Source organism: Aquarana catesbeiana, linkage group LG01 (assembly GCF_042186555.1).
Source record: "Aquarana catesbeiana isolate 2022-GZ linkage group LG01, ASM4218655v1, whole genome shotgun sequence".
Taxonomy (NCBI): Eukaryota; Metazoa; Chordata; class Amphibia; order Anura; family Ranidae; genus Aquarana; species Aquarana catesbeiana.
In genome coordinates this window covers 722,675,107-722,692,248 of record NC_133324.1, presented here as the reverse complement: position 1 = coordinate 722,692,248, position 17,142 = coordinate 722,675,107, and the positions used below count along the sequence as shown (strand labels likewise).

Sequence of the window (17,142 nt, the reverse complement as noted above, 5' to 3'; positions counted from 1 at the left end):
AGACATTGAGAGACAGACAGAGCGAGACAGAGAGAGCCAGACCAAGACAGACCCAGTGAGAGACAGACAGAGAGAGAGAGACAAAGATACAGACAGAGACTGACAGTGAGACCAAGAGCGAGAGAGAGACAGAGAGAGAGCGAGACATAGAGAGAGAGACCAAGAGAGACAGAGAGACAGACTGAGAGACAGACATTGCGAGACAGAAAGACCAAGAGAGAGAGACCAAAAGAGACCGAGACAAAGAGACAGACAAAGAGACAGACAGACAAAGAGACAGAGAGAGAGATAGAGAGACAGACAGACAGACACAGAGATAGAGACAGAGAGAGAGACAGACACCAAGACAGACAGCGAGTAAAGCCGGCCATACACTATACAATTTTCCTGTTCAACTTTCCTTTAGATTTACCAAAACCATATAATATGAGGTCAAACCTAAACCCTTTCAATTTGTATGCAATCAGACAGGCCCTTGCACTACATAGTTGAAGGTAAATCTAAAGGAAATTGAATCAGAAAATTGTATAGTGTATGGCCAGCCTGAGACTTCGAGAGAGAGACATCGACAGAGAGAGAGACAGCGAGAGACAGAGATAGAGACAGAGAGAAACATACACCAAGACAGACAGCGAGAGAGAGAGACATTGAGAGCGCGAGACAGAGACAGACAGAGAGAGAGACCAAGACAGAGAGACAGAGAAAGAGTGAGACAGAGAGAGAGACAGACAGACGGAGAGAGAGAGACCAAGACAGACAGACAAAGAGACAGGAAGAGAGAGACAGAGAGAGACAGACCCTGAGACAGACACCAAGAGAGTGAGAGACAGCAAGAGAGAGAGAGACAGCAAGAGAGAGAGAGAGAGACAGAGAGATAGAGAGGGGGCAGAGAGAGAGAGACAGACACAGACAGAGAGAGAGAGACAGAGAGAGAGAGAGACACAGAGAGACAGAAAGGGGGGCAGAAAGAGAGAGACAGAGGGAGAGAGACAGAGAGACGGACAGAAAGAGAGACAGACCCTGAGACAGACACCGAGAGAGTGAGAGACAGCAAGAGAGAGAGAGACACAGAGAGACAGAGAGGGGGGCAGAGAGAGAGAGACAGAGAGAGAGAGACAGAGAGAGAGACACACAGAGAGCGAGAAAGACAGACAGAGAGACAGACAGAGGCAGACACAAACACAAATAGCTGCCCAATATGTGACAGCGTGTCACAGACTGAGAGGGACATGAATGAATGAGGACTTAAAAATCCTTTACACAGACTTATGTCCATTCCCCTCTATGTTACCCATTACCCCCTCCCCCTTCTTTTTCTTATAGAAACTCAACTGCTTTGGCAATGCTAACATGTATGTGGTCCTGCCAATAAAGCTTATTTGAATTTGACACTGAGTCAGACATCGAGAGAGAGAGAGACCGAGAGAGAGACCGAGAGAGAAAGAGAGACGAAGACATAGAGACAGACAGACAAAGAGACAGACAGACAGAGAGAGAGAGAGAGACAGCGAGAAAGAGAGACAGTGAGAGAGAGATAAGCAGAGAGACAGACAGAGATAGAGATAGACAGAGATAGAGACAGACACCAAGACAAACACCAAGACAGACAGCGAGAGAGACATTGAGAGAGAGAGACATTGAGAGAGTGAGACATTGAGAGAGAGTGAGACAGAGAGAGAGAAAGACAGAGCGACAGAGAGAGGGAGAGACCAAGACAGAGAGACAGACAGACAAAGAGACAGACAGAGAGAGACAGAGAGAGACAGACACCGAGACAGACAGAGAGAGAGACAGAGAGAGAGAGACACACACAGAGACAGAGAGAGAGAGAGTCAGGGAGACCGAGAGAGAGACAGACACAGAGAGACTGAGAGAGAGAAAGACAGACATCGAGAGAGACATAGAGAGAGAGGGGCAGAGAGACCGAGACAGAGAGAGACAGACAGACATAGACAGAGAGAGACAGAAAGAGAGAGAAACAGATACAAAGAGAGATAGACGGAGAGACTGAGCAAGAGAGAGAGAGACTGAGAGACAGACAGAGCGACAGAGAGAGATAGACAGAGAGAAAGACAGACATCGAGACAGACGTTGAGAGAGACATAGAGAGAGAAACACACAGAGACAGAGAGACCGAGACAGAGAGAGAGAGACACACAGACAGAGAGACTGAGAGAGAGAGACTGAGAGAGACAGAGAGAGACACAGAGAGACAGAGAGAGAGACAGACAGAGAGACTGAGAGAGAGAGACTGAGAGAGAGACAGACAGAGAGAGAGACAGAGACAGACAGAGAGACAGACAGAGAGAGAGACAGACAAAGAGAGAGACAAAGAGGGAGAAAGACAGAAAGAGACAGAGAATCCATAGTTAAAGCACAGTGCTCTCTCTTCTCTCACAGAATGGCTGAAATGGTTAATAATACTTGTTTTTCATGCATTGTGGGCATTTGGGAGGGTCCCCTGAGGATATCTTTAAACAACACTTATAACCTCAAATGCTCAAAACTGCTGTTAAGCTTGCATAAACTCAGTATGTAAAAGCTGTAAAATGGACATTTTTCACTGTCAGTTATCAGCGGTCAGTTTCCAGTGTTCAGAAGAGGTTTTCAACTGCCCCATGTACATGAGACCTTAGAAGCTGCATGACCTGGAACAAGAAGTTGTTTGTCCCTTTAGTGAATAGGGGAAAGCTAGGTTAACTAATATATGGACATAGGGGAACACTACAAACTGCAGCCACAACATTTGAGCCCATTTGTACAAGGTGAGGTAAACAAAGAACCTAGGGAATATAACTACAATACCTAGTTAAAACAACCAAACATTTGAAAGTGTACAATGCCTTTAATAGAGGAATTTATTAGCCCCCAGAAGTGCAGACCTCAGCCTATCACACACTTCTATGAAAACAAATTGTAATAACTAAGGGATGTTATTTTTAGATATTTAAAAATACACTGAGTTATATATTTTTTTTAGATTTTTAAGAATAAATATGTTGCATACAGTATGTGCTGCTGTCAAAAGTTATTTTGTTGATTGTATAATGGCCCAGTTTGAGATTTCTCACACTGATCGTACTCCTATAGAGGGCAAGACCTATTCTCAGGCTTAGCAAGAGAAGTAGGGCAGCATAAAAGCTCTGTGAAAAGAAAAACAATTTCTCTTCACAGAGAGATGTCTCGGGAAAGCTATAAAGGGTGAGAAACATAGATCCTTGGTACACAGCGTGTTGAGAGTGGTCAGCTGGGAGGAGTGACTTACACATACTTAGACAAATGATGCTGCCCCAGACAGTAATCGAGCAAGCCTCCAGTTTATTGTGCTGTGTTTTCACATAGCCTTGGAACCATGCTTCAATTTTATATACCCATTTCTACAAAGTCTTAGAAAGTCTTATAAAGAGTCTGTGGAGTAAATCACGATTTTCAGCAGCCCGGCACAGACCCATATGTAGAATGAACTTTGTTCTTTCTTGTAATTTTCCAGTATCTTTTACCAAGTTTAATCAAGACTTGTGTAGCGGGGAACTAATGCAGCTCAAAGAAAAAAAAAAGACAAAAATGTAAATCTATAATGTGGAAATCTTTAGTAAAAGACACAAGCCTGTTTTGCTCCGTCTCCTGCTGACAGGCAAAATAACCTCCAGTTTGCATGGTGTGGCTTTGATTGTACTGAATTCTTCTCTTCATCTTCATGCATTATGCAAATGACATGTAAGAGTAACAGGAGCTGTGAGTGTCATAAAGATATGATCACTCTCTGCAGCACTCAGAACACATCGCTGGGAGAAGAAAGCACCTGTCAAGCTGGGGATGGTACATTTGCAGTGTTTTATAATACATGACAAAAGTTGTTGATGGTTACATTACTCTTTAGACTCTGCTTCGTAAAATGTTGTGGCATGTTTATATCCAGTGGCTTGATATAAGGTAGTTATTTGTGTTAAACTAATGATAATGCATCCTCAAGGGTACTTTACTAGATGTACCATTCTGTAACTGCTAAATGCTGCGACAATGCCCTCGGTATGCCAGTAGAATAACACTCCCCGGCTGTAAGTAAATACTAATCGGTAGTGGAGGACTCTTCTTGTTTAGCCACAGCTGGTCAGTCTGATGTCAGCAGAATATGGCTTTGATTGAAGTAACTCATTAAGCAACAGCTTAGCTGTCATTATTTTGACTGTTCTTAATAACTGAAATGTAAGATCTAATTGAGCAATAAGGATTGTTGCAAATTATAGCAACTTTCACCATTGTTACAGACCCAACCAAGACGGGGGCTTTTGGAGGGGACTGCAGGGTAGCCTCTTGCCTACTGACTATGGGCCCTGGCTTTTGATGTGGGTGCCTGTGGGACCCTTGGAGTCCATGTCTCCCCGAAACACACAGACTCTGGGAATCTAGAACTGGAATACAGATTCGAGGGCCATTGTGCCCAAACCAGCAATAACTGCTTTAGACTGTGAGACTCAGACTGGTAGACTGGTGCTGAAGGGTCTGGGTGGGCACTGAATCACCTAGGCGGCTTGTTGTTTAATTTGGGTACTGTGTATGTTTATGTTGGCTAGAGGTCGACCGATATGGGTTTTTCTCTGGCCGATGCCGATGCCGATATTTAGAAATCGCGGTGGCCGATTCTGATATGTGATGCCAATTTTTTTTGGGCCGATATATTTGGCCGATTTTTTTTTTCCCTTCATCTCATAAAATCTAACAGTTAGACCCCTTTCACACTGGGGCGTTTTTCAGGCGCTTTTGGGCTAAAAAGAGCGCCTGTAAAGTGCCTGTAAAATGGCTCCCCTGCAGTCTCAGTGTGATATCCCGAGTGCTTTCACACTGAGGCGATGCGCTGGCAGGATGTAAAAAAAAGTCCTGCAAACGGCATCTTTGGAGCGGTGTATACCACCACTCCTGCCCATTGAAATGAATGCGCACTGCTGCCGAAGCGCCTGCAAAGCGTTTTGGCAGCGGCGCTTCAGGGGCGCATTTAACCCCTTCCTCGGCCGCTAGCTGGGTTATAAGCGCCCCGCTAGCAGCCGAATAGTGCCTCTAAAATGACGGTAAAGCGCCGCTAAAACTAGCAGCGCTTTACCATCAACCCATGCCCACTCCAGTGTGAAAGCAACCTTAAGTGATAAGTGATACAGAAAATTTTTTACATTTAAACATTAAACAAAACAAACCTCCAATCAGTTCACTTGTATGTATAATTTAGAAAAAAAAAAAAACTATCTTAAATATTAAATACACAAAAACAGGTAATCAAAACTTTTGGATGAAAAAAAAAATGGGCTAACTTTACTGCTTAGTTTTTTTTTTTAATTCATTACTGTATTTTTTTTTTTAAAAATTGCGTTTGAAAGACCGCTGCGCAAATACCGCGTGACATAAAATATTGCAACAACCGCTATTTTATTCCCTAGGGTCTCTGCTAAAAAAATATATATATAATGTTTGGGGGTTCTAAGTGATTTTCTAGCAGAAAATACAGGATTTTTACCTGTAAGCAACAAATGTCAGAAAAGATTTAGTCTTTAAATGGTTAAACTGAGAATTCCTACAGGGAGTTCAGTCTATTGATAAAAAAGAACTTGGAGATACAAATGTATCTTCTTATCAGACTTGGCAGGCTGCCCAGAGGAGGAGAGAAGATAACTTTCAGGCAACTTGCATTGACTCTATTACAGAAGTCATTTGCAAGTCACGGCTGAAGTTACAATCGGCCTTTTTTATCAGCACAATCGGCTGATGCCGATTAAGTAAAAAATGCCAAATATCGGCCGATATATCGGTCGACCTCTAATGTTGGCTGTTCCTTATCTATGTTATTTATATTCCTGTTTACAGTTTGCATTGTTAGGGTAATGTGATTAGGCTCTAACTGATCTTGTATGTTCGAGTTCCAGTTTGCACCTAAGCTAGTGTCATCTAGATCTTGGGTGCAATATCCCGCTATAATACCTGGTTACTGGTTCCAGACTAGAGGAAGCAATATCTTGATGGAGGCACCCAATTTGTCACAACCATGTTTATTAAATCATTTTTTTATTTGTGATCAAAATAGTATAAAAGCTACTGTAGAGTGAAAAGAAAAGCTGATTGATCATATTGAATTAGCACTGGTTGTAGAACTTTAGCTCCAACATGCATACATCATGCTTTGCTGCATACAGTGCCTTGAAAAAGTTTTCATACCCCTTGACATTTTCCACATTTTGTCATGTTACAACCAAAAACGTAAACATATTTTATTGGGATTTTATGTGATAGACCAACACAAAGTGGCACATAATTGTGAAGTGGAAGGTAAATTAAATAAATAAATGGATAAATAGATAAATGGTTTTCAACATATTTTACAAATAACTGAAAGTGTGGCGTGTGTTTGTATTGAGCCCCCCTGAGTCAATACTTTGTAGAACCATATTTTGCTGCAATTACAGCTGCAAATCTTTTTGGTTATGTCTCTATCCTCATTGCACATCTAGAGAGTGAAATGTTTGCCCATTCTTCTTTTCAAAATAGCTCAAGCTCTGTCAGATTGGATGGAGAGCGTCTGTGAACAGCAATTTTCAAGTTTTGCCACAGATTCACAGATTCTCATTTGGCTTTAGGACTGGACTTTGACTGAACCATTCTAACACATGAATATGCTTTGACCTTAACCATTCCATTGTAGCTCTGGCTGTATGTTTAGGGTCGTTGTCCTGCTGGAAGGTGAACCTCCGCCCCAGTCTCAAGTCTTTTGCAGACTCTAGGAGGTTTTCTTCTAAGATTGCCCTATGTTTGGGTCCATCCATCTTCCCATCAACTCTGACCAGCTTCCCTATCCCTGCTGAATAAAAGCACCCCACAACATGATGCTGCCACCACCATGTTTCATGCTGGGATGGTGTGTTTAGGGTGATGTGCAGTGTTAGTTTTCCGCCAAACATAGCATTTTGCTTTTAGGCCAAAAAGTTCAATTTCAATCTGACCATAGCACCTTCTTCCACATGTTTGCCGTGTCCCCCACATGGCTTCTCACAAACTACAAACAGGACTTATGGCTATTTTTCAACAATGGCTTTCTTCTTGTCACTCTTCCATAAAGGCCAGATTTGTGGAGTGCACAACTAATAGTTGTCCTGTGGACAGATTTTTCCACCTGAGCTATGGATCTCTGCAGCTCCTCCAGAGTTACCATGGGCCTCTTGGCTGATTCTCTGATTAATGCTCTCCTTGCCTGGCTTGTAAGTTTAGGTGGACAGCCATGTCTTGGTAGGTTTGCAGTTGCGCCATACTCTTTCCATTTTTGGATAATTGAGTGAACAGTGCTCCGTGAGATGTTCAAAGCTTGGGATTTTTTTTTTCTATATTCTAACCCTGCTTTAAATGTTTCCACAACTTTATCCCTGACCTGTCTGGTGTGTTCTTTGGCCTTTGTGATGCTATTTGTTCACCAAGGTTCTCTAGCAAACCTCTGAGGGCTTCACAGAACAGCTGTATTTGTACTGAGATTAAATTACACACAGGTTGACTCTACCTACTAATTAGGTTATTTCTGAAGGCAGTTGGTTCCACTAGATTTTGGTTAGGTGTCTCAGAGTACAGAGGGCTGAATACAAATGAACGCCACACTTTTAGTATATTTGTAAAACATTTTGAAAACCATTTATCATATTCCTTCCACTTCACAATCATGTGCCACTTTGTGTTGGTCTATCACATAAAATCCCAATAAAATACATTTTTTACATTTTTGGTTGTAACATGACAAAATATGGAAAATTTAAAGGGTTATGAATACTTTTTTCAAGGCACTGTATTTACCGGAGACCAGTGCCAGTGATCAGTGATTTATAAGGGGGCAAAAAGGGAAATTCCCCCGTACCCCCCTGCCAGAGGCTGTAACTGTGATGTATGACTTGCCAGTTCCAATTACCTGTGTAATGTGTATTCTTGCAGTCCATAAAATTGAGGGAAAAAATCAGATAAGTGTCTTCCTTGGAACCTAACTTATGTGGTTTATAATTCATGTCTGTTCACTTTTTTATTTGTCATATAATTTAATGTCTATGTTGAGGAGCCCCGAACTTGAAGGGCCCCAAGTCCCCCAAGGTCTAAATCCGGCATTGCAGGAGATGACAGCTGGATCTCTTAAACTGACACTGCACTGTTTACAGAGAGACAATCCAAATACTGTCCACAGAGAGACAGTTCAGATCTACCAATTGTACATGGTTTCCAGTGACTTTTATAGGGATGACTTGCACCATATGTGAAATGCACCTAAACACATTAGAAATAAACAGCAACAATGAAAAAGGCACACATGTAAATGGAATTGCCTCAACTACACTGTAATAGAGCACTTCTAGACTATTAGTGTATTACCTAGTGCAGGCAGGCTGATGATACCCTTTATAAACCAAAATTACATTTGGGCACAATATGGAGAAACAGCTGCTTTTCACTAATACCATAGTCAATAAAGCATCAATTTGATGTCAAAGGTTTTTAGCACTGTACTTTCGAAATGTTAGTTTCATTTTGGAAGCAATAAAGATTAAAAGTCTATTTTAATTGGCACTAGTCATTTCACAATGTCCTAGATAACAAATACGTATTGTTAAAAAATGTATTATATTCTGTAGCTTTAGAAAGAAAGACATAAAAAATGCAGCAGATTTTAAATTGCTCAACATATAATTCAAGCTACATGCTCAAGTCTTTTGGGACACTTGAATTTACTAGACATGCATTACTGACAATAGCACATAATATCAGGACAAAATATATAACGCAGCTTATCTGCATCCACTGGACATTTCATGGAAGTCTGGCAAAGCATAAAAGCCACTTCTCCTGTGGCTTACAAACCCAAACTATTCTGAATTACAATTAGTGGCAGACCCTAAAAAAATGGTATTGATTGCAAATATTGATAAAGCAAGTGTTGTGTCCTTTTAATGGCATCATATAACATGTACGAGTATTTTAGTTCAGACGCCTTTTATCTGTGTATGTCTTTATAAATACACTCTAGAATGTTTATCAGTGGTGAGGTGGATCGTGTTATGCTGGTTCCATAATCTCAATCAATAATTAATAAAGACATTTTTCCCTAGAATCTAAAGCAAATAGTTCTGGGTTTCATCATTATGTTTACAGTCAAGGTTTTATTATATGCTTGCCAGCTAATTTTTAAGATATAGCATGGAAATGGCTCAGGGGACTTTTTCTAGCCATACAATACTTATTCAGCCGTGCAGAATAGAGCAATCTCTCCTGACAGTAAATGTATTCAGACAGCCACAGCCCCCACGGTTGTCTGAATAAATGAACAATAATTTTATAATAATGTTTGGACAATAATTTTCCACCTGGCTCCTTCAATTTTTCAATAAGTAAAGCAAAGTGGTGCCAACCAGTGGCGACTGGTGGTTTTTTGTTTGGGGGGGGGGGCGGCAAACAACCGAACCCCCCCCATGGCTAATCAAACCCCCCCAATCCCCCCTTGCTGTCTGCCGGTCGGTCCACTGGCACTTACCTCATTTAGGGCGGGGATTGGGCATCCGAGGAGCAGCGGCTGGGATCGGGCATCCGAGGAGTGGCGGGGATCGGGGGGCACCAAGCAGCAGCAGGGATCAGGCATCGGCCATTGGCTCTTCTCCTCCTCGCTTCCGCCGTGCATTTCCTCCCCTCCTCCTAGCCATCCAATAGGATCGCCTGTCCTTTTAGCCAATCGGGTGATGAGTATCAGACCCGCTTCCCGATTAGCCGGGAGGAGGATCAGTGTTGCAACAGCGAATATTTATTTGCTGTTGCAACACAACTGGGTGGGTTCCAGACGTAATGCTCTGTGTCCCAAGCCCACCCTATTTTGAAGCCTATTAAAGCATCTGGCTCTAATCAGATGCTTAAAAAAAAAAAGAACCTCCACTGGGCATGGATAGGGGAGCAGCGCCCGTGTGCCCACAATTAACGGGCCGTCCATGGTGTCCACATGAATAGAAATCAACCAGGATTCAAGTTGTGTAAGTTATGCTCACGTTTTCTTCTTCCTGCCCCCTCATTAATTTGCGGTATAATTTCTTTCCTAACTTGTGCCCGTTTTTTCTTTATGTGCTGTATGCTTTTCCAATCTGCTGCAGCCCTATGTCCCCACTATGCTCGCTTCCTTTCCCCACCCCCCTTCCCTTCCCTTATCCTTCTCCTAGCTTGGTTATTCCTTCCCCATAATATACCTAATATTCAAGTAAGGTAATACTGTAATTTACCTATGCAGCAAATTGTCTTGTAATGTACTGCTCAAGTTCTATTATATTTGGAATGTCTCCGCTGTTCCTCACTTGGTGTAAGCCATGGTGGCTGTACCTGCTGAATATTTTTGCTTCCTTATGTAACTTAAAGTGGAATTAAAATCATGTGTCATGGAAGTCCTAATACAGCACCTTTTTTGTCAATTGTATATTCCTTATCACTGCGTTTTAACCACTTGCCGACCACCGCACGATGATGTACGTCCAAACTTTGGTGGCGGATACCGTTGTTATGGCAGCAGCTAGCTGCCATAACCCCAGTATCTGCGTTTTCGTGCGGCAGTCGGCTTTCTGATAAAAGTGGTCCCTGCGGCGGATTCGCCGCAAGATCACTTTTATCGGTGGCAGGAGAGGGGGCCCCCCCTCCCACTGTGATCCGGTGCCCTCCGCTGCTTACCGGAGCCATGCATTGTTACTTAACACATTTTTTGCAAGTTCCTATATTATTGTAAGTGTAATGTGGTGCAGGTTCCAATGCGAATTTCCCGCACCGTGTTCAAAATCCATGACACTTGCAATCTGCAGCGGGTGTCAATTCAATGCTAATGACACCCCAAACTGAGGTTGCAAATCCAGTGCCTTTGCCTGCACCAAATCGCATGGTACAGAAGTATTATGTGATCTGGTTGCAGTGTGTTTTTTATAATAGTACATGCACTACTTTTGGTGTGGTGCACTGTGATTTCAGGCCATTCAAATGAATTGCACAGGAACGTACTTGTGTGATTCCTGATGTGAACCAGCCTTAAAGAGGAGTTCCGCTTAAAAAAAAAAAAATAAAAGTCAGCAGCTACAAATACTGCAGTTGCTGACTTTTAATAATTGGACACTTACCTCTCCCAGTGTGTCCCCCTCCGCTCGGCGGCGCCGGCATTGTAACTGTGGGCGCCCGGCTGTGGCTTCACAGCCGGGCACCCACTGCGCATGTGCAAGCGGTGCCACATGCCGTGATTGGCCGCGCAATCATCTGAGACCTGTGATGTGTCCCAGATGATTGACAAGAGGGAGGGGGCAGAGCTGATCTCCCTTCCTGCGTCGAGGGAAGTGACATCAAGAGCCCAGGCACTGAAGGAGGCAGACTACGAGGGACCCCCTAGCAACAGGCATTTAGAGGTGAGTAAAAAAAAAAATTTCTCCAAATCTTTTTTTTTTAATTTTTTTATGCACATAAATGACATTTTTTTTTTTTGGGGTGGAACTCCACTTTAAGGAATGTATACAAAAAAATCAGGCTGTTTATGGCCCACTTTGGCCAGCCTTCCCTGATCAGCTCACTGGTTGCTGTATGCTATGCACTAAGTTGGTGTAATGTGTAACATGCACCAAAAGGTGAACCTATCCTTTAAATTACCCTGCCATATTGTAGTGAAGTGATGACACACCTTTCTAAATTTATTTCAGATAAGCAATATGAGTTTCTTATTGTAGTAGGAGACTTTAAAAATCTTCTTCCTGAAATTAACAATTCCTCCTCTTGTGGTATAGTCTCCTAGCTGTCTTTTCTTCTTTTGGCAAGTTACTGCAAGTTTGGATTACTAGATATATTATGCATAAAATACCCTGGAGAGAAAAATAATTTTGCTCTCTAAAATGCATACAACTTTGCCTGGGATAGATTTAGCAGTTTGCTTTCCTAATATTATACCACTAATTCATGAGAATTTATGGTTAGGGTTATTTCTGATCATTCCCCATTGCTAATACAATTTAAAAGCAATAACAGAGATACGTCTCTTCTTTGGCGATTAAAACCGTATTGGTTAAGGTTGTTCACAGAATTCTCCTCTAATAATTATAATTTATCGATTTTTTTGACTGGACTAATTTTAAAAGTATATCTCCAAGGGCTACTTGTGAAACAAATCTCGGATTTTAAAGCAGATACGAAGTCAATAGAGTGGAAGTGGAAATGTAATAGTTCTTATATTTATTTGATGATTTAGGAAGTGGTTCAGGATCCAGTAAAAAAAATGTGCTTTGAATAAAGCAGAACATGGGCGCTAGCCAGGTTGATTGTGGTAGAGAGTTCCAGAGGAAAGAAGGCACTGGAGAAATCCTGGAGAGGAGCATGGGAAGAAGGAGATAAAGTAAGGCATTGCTTCTAAAAAGCCATACTCAAATGAACAGCTAGGTATCTATTTAGAACAGATAACATTACCAGTTTTGGGGCATCAAACTGATGGGTATTTTATATAGACGCACAGGTGCATTTGTGGGCTAGGGTAGAGTGATCCACCCACTATATTAGTTGGAGAGGTAGATCTAATAGAGGTGTTGCAGATGGAGATTGTTTATTCTCCGAGTGGTATCAATTTTCTATATAGAGATTGGTTAAAGAATTACAGGGGATAATAGGGTTTACCATTGGTTGTGCTTTTAACCAAACTGTCAAACCATCCAATGGCTGGTGTTATAACTGATCACATGTGCAGCATCATGGCAGTTGTAGATTAAACAAAGGCAAAGATGGCAGCTTCCTTGGCTGAAAATGATAGGGGGGTTTACTTACACTTTATGGTGTGAGCAATTGTATTACGTTGTACGATTCCCTAAAATCATTTCGACAGCTAGGGGTAGAGTTCCCCTATGCCTAAACAAATTTTTTGGGTGTAAACTTTACATTGGTAAAATTGTTATCGGTATTTACAGCTGCATCCTGCAGTAGGTTCCCAGAATAAGTTAACATCTCTGAAATGAGATTCCAATGATAGAGGATGCAGTGTTGTCTGATAATAAAAAGGGTGTTAATTTCTCGTGTATACAACATATTAACCACTTCACCCCCGGAAGAATTTACCCCCTTCCTGACCAGTGCGTTTTTTGCGATTCGGCACTGCGTCGCTTTAACTGACAATTTTGCTGTAGTGCGACGTGGCTCCCAAACAAAATTGACGTCCTTTTTTTCCCACAAATAGAGCTTTCTTTTGGTGGTATTTGATCACCTCTGCGCTTTTTAAAAATAGCGACAATTTTGAAAAAAACGCATTTTTTTTACTTTTTGCTGTAATAAATATCCCCAAAAAATATTAAAAAAAACATTTTTTTTCCTCATTAAGCCGATACGTATTCTTCTACATATTTTTGGTAAAAAAAATCGCTATAAGCGTTTATTGATTGGTTTGCGCAAAAGTTAGCGTTTACAAAATAGGGGATAGTTTTATGCAATTTTTATATTTTTATTTTTTTTTTTTTTACTAGTAATGGCGATCAGCGATTTTTATCGTGACTGCAACATTATGGCGGGCACATCGGACATTTTTGACACATTTTTGGGACAATTGTCATTTATACAGCAATCAGTGCTATACAAATGCACTGATTCCTGTGTAAATGACACTGGCACTGAAGGAGTTAACCACTAGGGGGCTAGGGAGGGGTTAAGTATGTCCTAGGCATGTGTTACTAACTATGGGGGGGCGTGGCTACATGTGACACGTCACTGATCTTTGCTCCCAATCACAGGGAGCCAAGATCAGTGACACTGTCACTAGGCAGAACGGGGAGATGCTTGTTTACTTTAGCATCTCCCCGTTCGTCCTCTCCGTGAGGTGATCGCGGGTATCCCTGCGGCGATGGAATCCGTGGGACACGCGACCTGACTCACGGAGCTCCCGGCACGGCAGCAAATTCAAAGGGACATACGGGTACACCCATTTGCCCAGCCGTGCCATTCTGCCGACGTACATCGGCGTGCGTCGGTCGGGAACCGGTTAATCCTTAAAATGGGTTGTAAACCCACTTTAAAAACAAAACAAAAAAACTAACACTTGCAAGACAAAGGCATAATGAGCTAGTATGCATATCATAGTAGCTCATTATGTAATACTCACCTGAGATCGAAGCCCTCGCTGCCCGTACACCGCTCCGGCGGCTGACACCACTCCCGGGGGTTACTTCTGGGTATCGTGGCTCCGGTGCTGTGATTGGCCGGAGCCTTGATGATGTCATTCCCGCGCATGTGCGTGGTAACGGCACACTCACTGAAGCAACGGCACTTACATGCACAGTATGTGCTTCAGTTTGTATCAGTGCGCATGTGGCGATGATGTCCGCACATGCAAATACAGGGGATATCTCCTAAACCGTGCACCGTGCACGGTTTAGGAGATATCCTGGGTCTTTACAGGTAAGCCTTTTTATTATAAACAGCTAATGAAATATTACCTGAAATACAGAGACCAATGGTCTTGAGGCATAGGCAGTGTCGAAGAGAATGAAGAGTCAGAGTTCTGATTCCTTTTGTCTCAATATCAGCCTTTCAGAGAGTTATTTATTGTACATAGGAGTTATAGAACTTTACATTAGATAAATGATTAGCACTTCTGCCTAGCAGCACTAGGGTCATCAGTTCAAATCCCCACTAGAACACGACCTGCCTGGAGTTTGCATGTTCTCGCTGTGCCAACGTGGGTTTCCTCTCGGTACTCCGATTTTCTCCCAGAGCCCAAAGACATGCTGGTAGGTTAATTGGCTCCTGTCTAAATTGGTCCTAGTATGTGTATGAATTTGAGTTAGGGATCTTAGATTGTAAGCGCCTTCAGGGCAGGAACTGATGTAAATGTACAATATATATGCAAAGTGCTGCATGAATTGATGGCGCTGTAGAAGTACCTGAAATAAATAAACTTCCCGTTCACTTTATAGAGCTGGCTTTCAGGATTAATCTAATTGTATTATATGTGGACAGGCCCTGGGGGATTTTATATGCCCTCTTTGGAAATTTCTGAAGTTGGTATGATATTGGAAAGATGGTGTTCAAGATGTTAATGCTGTGTTACCAAATGTAATGTAGAATCCTTACATCTGTATTTTGGGGTATCTAGAGCGTCTAGAAAAGCAAATTAATCTGAGAAGTTAATATGACAATGGGACCAAATAGAACATTGTTTCTAGCTAGAAAATCGATTGTACAAAAGCAGATTTTGCCACATCCACTGAGAGTGGTGGAATGGATATCGGTAGTCAGTTTTGAAATTGAGACTGTTGACTTTTCAGCTTATTGGATGAGCTCTAAAATTCAAAAGATTTGTGCAAAATGGCTTCAGGTACCTGGTCTGTGCTGAATTGGTGAATATTAAAGATTTTCTGGACCAGAGAGATGGAATATATTAGAATGTGTAATGTTTTAAATATGTAAGGTTGTGTTTAGTTTTTGCTTTGTAGATGTGGTTTGTTTTGTATAGGCAGTCCACGGGTTAAAAACAAGATAGGGTCTGTAGGTTTGTTCTTAAGTTGAAGTCGGAACAGGTACATTTTTTAAGTGTAGCTACAGCCAAAAAAATATTTTTTACATTTTATGGATAGCATAGGGAAGGGTTAACACCCCTGTAACATTTGTTTTGCTGTCTGTGCTCCTGTTGAGAAGACTTCACCTCACTTTCTGTCCCTATGACAATAGGATTTTGAACATTTTGAATTGTTTTGGAAACAGGGATTGGTGATAAAGCTTCAGTGGAGACACCTTTTTCCCATAATAACTCTTACAGGAGTGAAGTTCCCTTCCTAGGGGTAGATTTCCTCTCAATTCCTGTTGTAAGTCGGATGTTTGTAACCTGGGGACCGCCTGTATTGTGATACTTTTCTATGGTATTGGTGTTTGCTCGAAAAAATTAAATTTTCACTACAAAAAATATGATAAAAAAGCCATGTAACCAAATTGCTAAGGTTTTTAGCTGTCTCCTTGGACCTCTCTGAACTTTGGGCTGAATACTAAAAATAATCTTTGTAATTCTAGGATTCTAGATATACATAGAAGTTTGGGAGATGTTCAGCCATGTATCTAGTACATCTATAGCCAAATAAAGTTAAGCACTTTGTTTTTAAAGCTGCATTCAAATTATAGGGCTCATGGACTACTCAGATCAGAGTATTTCTGCAACGTGCATAACGAGGTGTTTCTGACCATCTGTGGACAGGAAGCCTGTACAAATCAAGGGCAGGCTGACACTGTCCATGGTTATTTACATGTAATCAAACATGGAGCAATTTACCTGCATTTAAGGGATAGATGTGTGCCCCTGAATGCGAACTGTCTCTGAACAGCGTGCACATTCTTCATTAACCACAGCTTATCACTCAAGGTAGGATTACCTACTAACAGCTATGGACAGCTGTGGGCAATATCAGCCTGTTATTGATTTGTACAGGCTTCTTCACAACTTATTGGAAACACCTGGCCATATCATCCACAGACCTAGCACTGATCTGGGTGGTGTGTGACCCTAGTTAACTGATGCAGGAGACAAAACGATTGACCACACTCCAAGGATAAGGAAAATTGCTTTGTTGGTATAAAAACATCCAACATGAAAAACCATTGAGGTTACAGCATCATGACAGCACAGAGGAGAGCATGATTGACGCGTTTCATGAGTTTCTTCGCTTAGTCATAACTTAGCTGTATGACTAAGCAAAGAAATTCGTGAAACGCCTCAACCATGCTCCCCTCTGTGCTGTCATGATGCTGTAACCTCGATGGTTTTTCATGTTGGATGTTTTTACAGTATACTAATAAAGCAATTTTCCTTATCCTTGGAGTGCGGTCAGTCATTTTGTCTCCTGCATCAGTTACCCAGATCACGGACTGGACCTGCACCTGATAATTAAGAAAGGTATTACCATCACCTGGAGCGGTGTGGTGTGTGACCCTAATCATCCATATGCAGGACTCTTATAGGTGCAATCAGTTGTGTTACAGAATTTTACAAGGTGTTAATCTTGCTTTTTAATAATAAAGTAAGACTCGTATTATTGCTAAATGATCTTGTCAAGGTCACAGTACTAATATTGTATCTAAAAGTTTGTATGCAAACCAAAGTTTTTAGTTTGCTTA

The 17,142-nt window shown here is 41.7% G+C and overlaps 1 protein-coding gene across 6 annotated transcripts in view; it reads left to right on the top strand.

Annotated features, from left to right (window-relative positions):
* INPP4B (inositol polyphosphate-4-phosphatase type II B) overlaps window positions 1-17,142 on the top strand; it is a 936,630-nt gene that overhangs the window by 700,765 nt on the left and 218,723 nt on the right. The window lies entirely within an intron of this gene.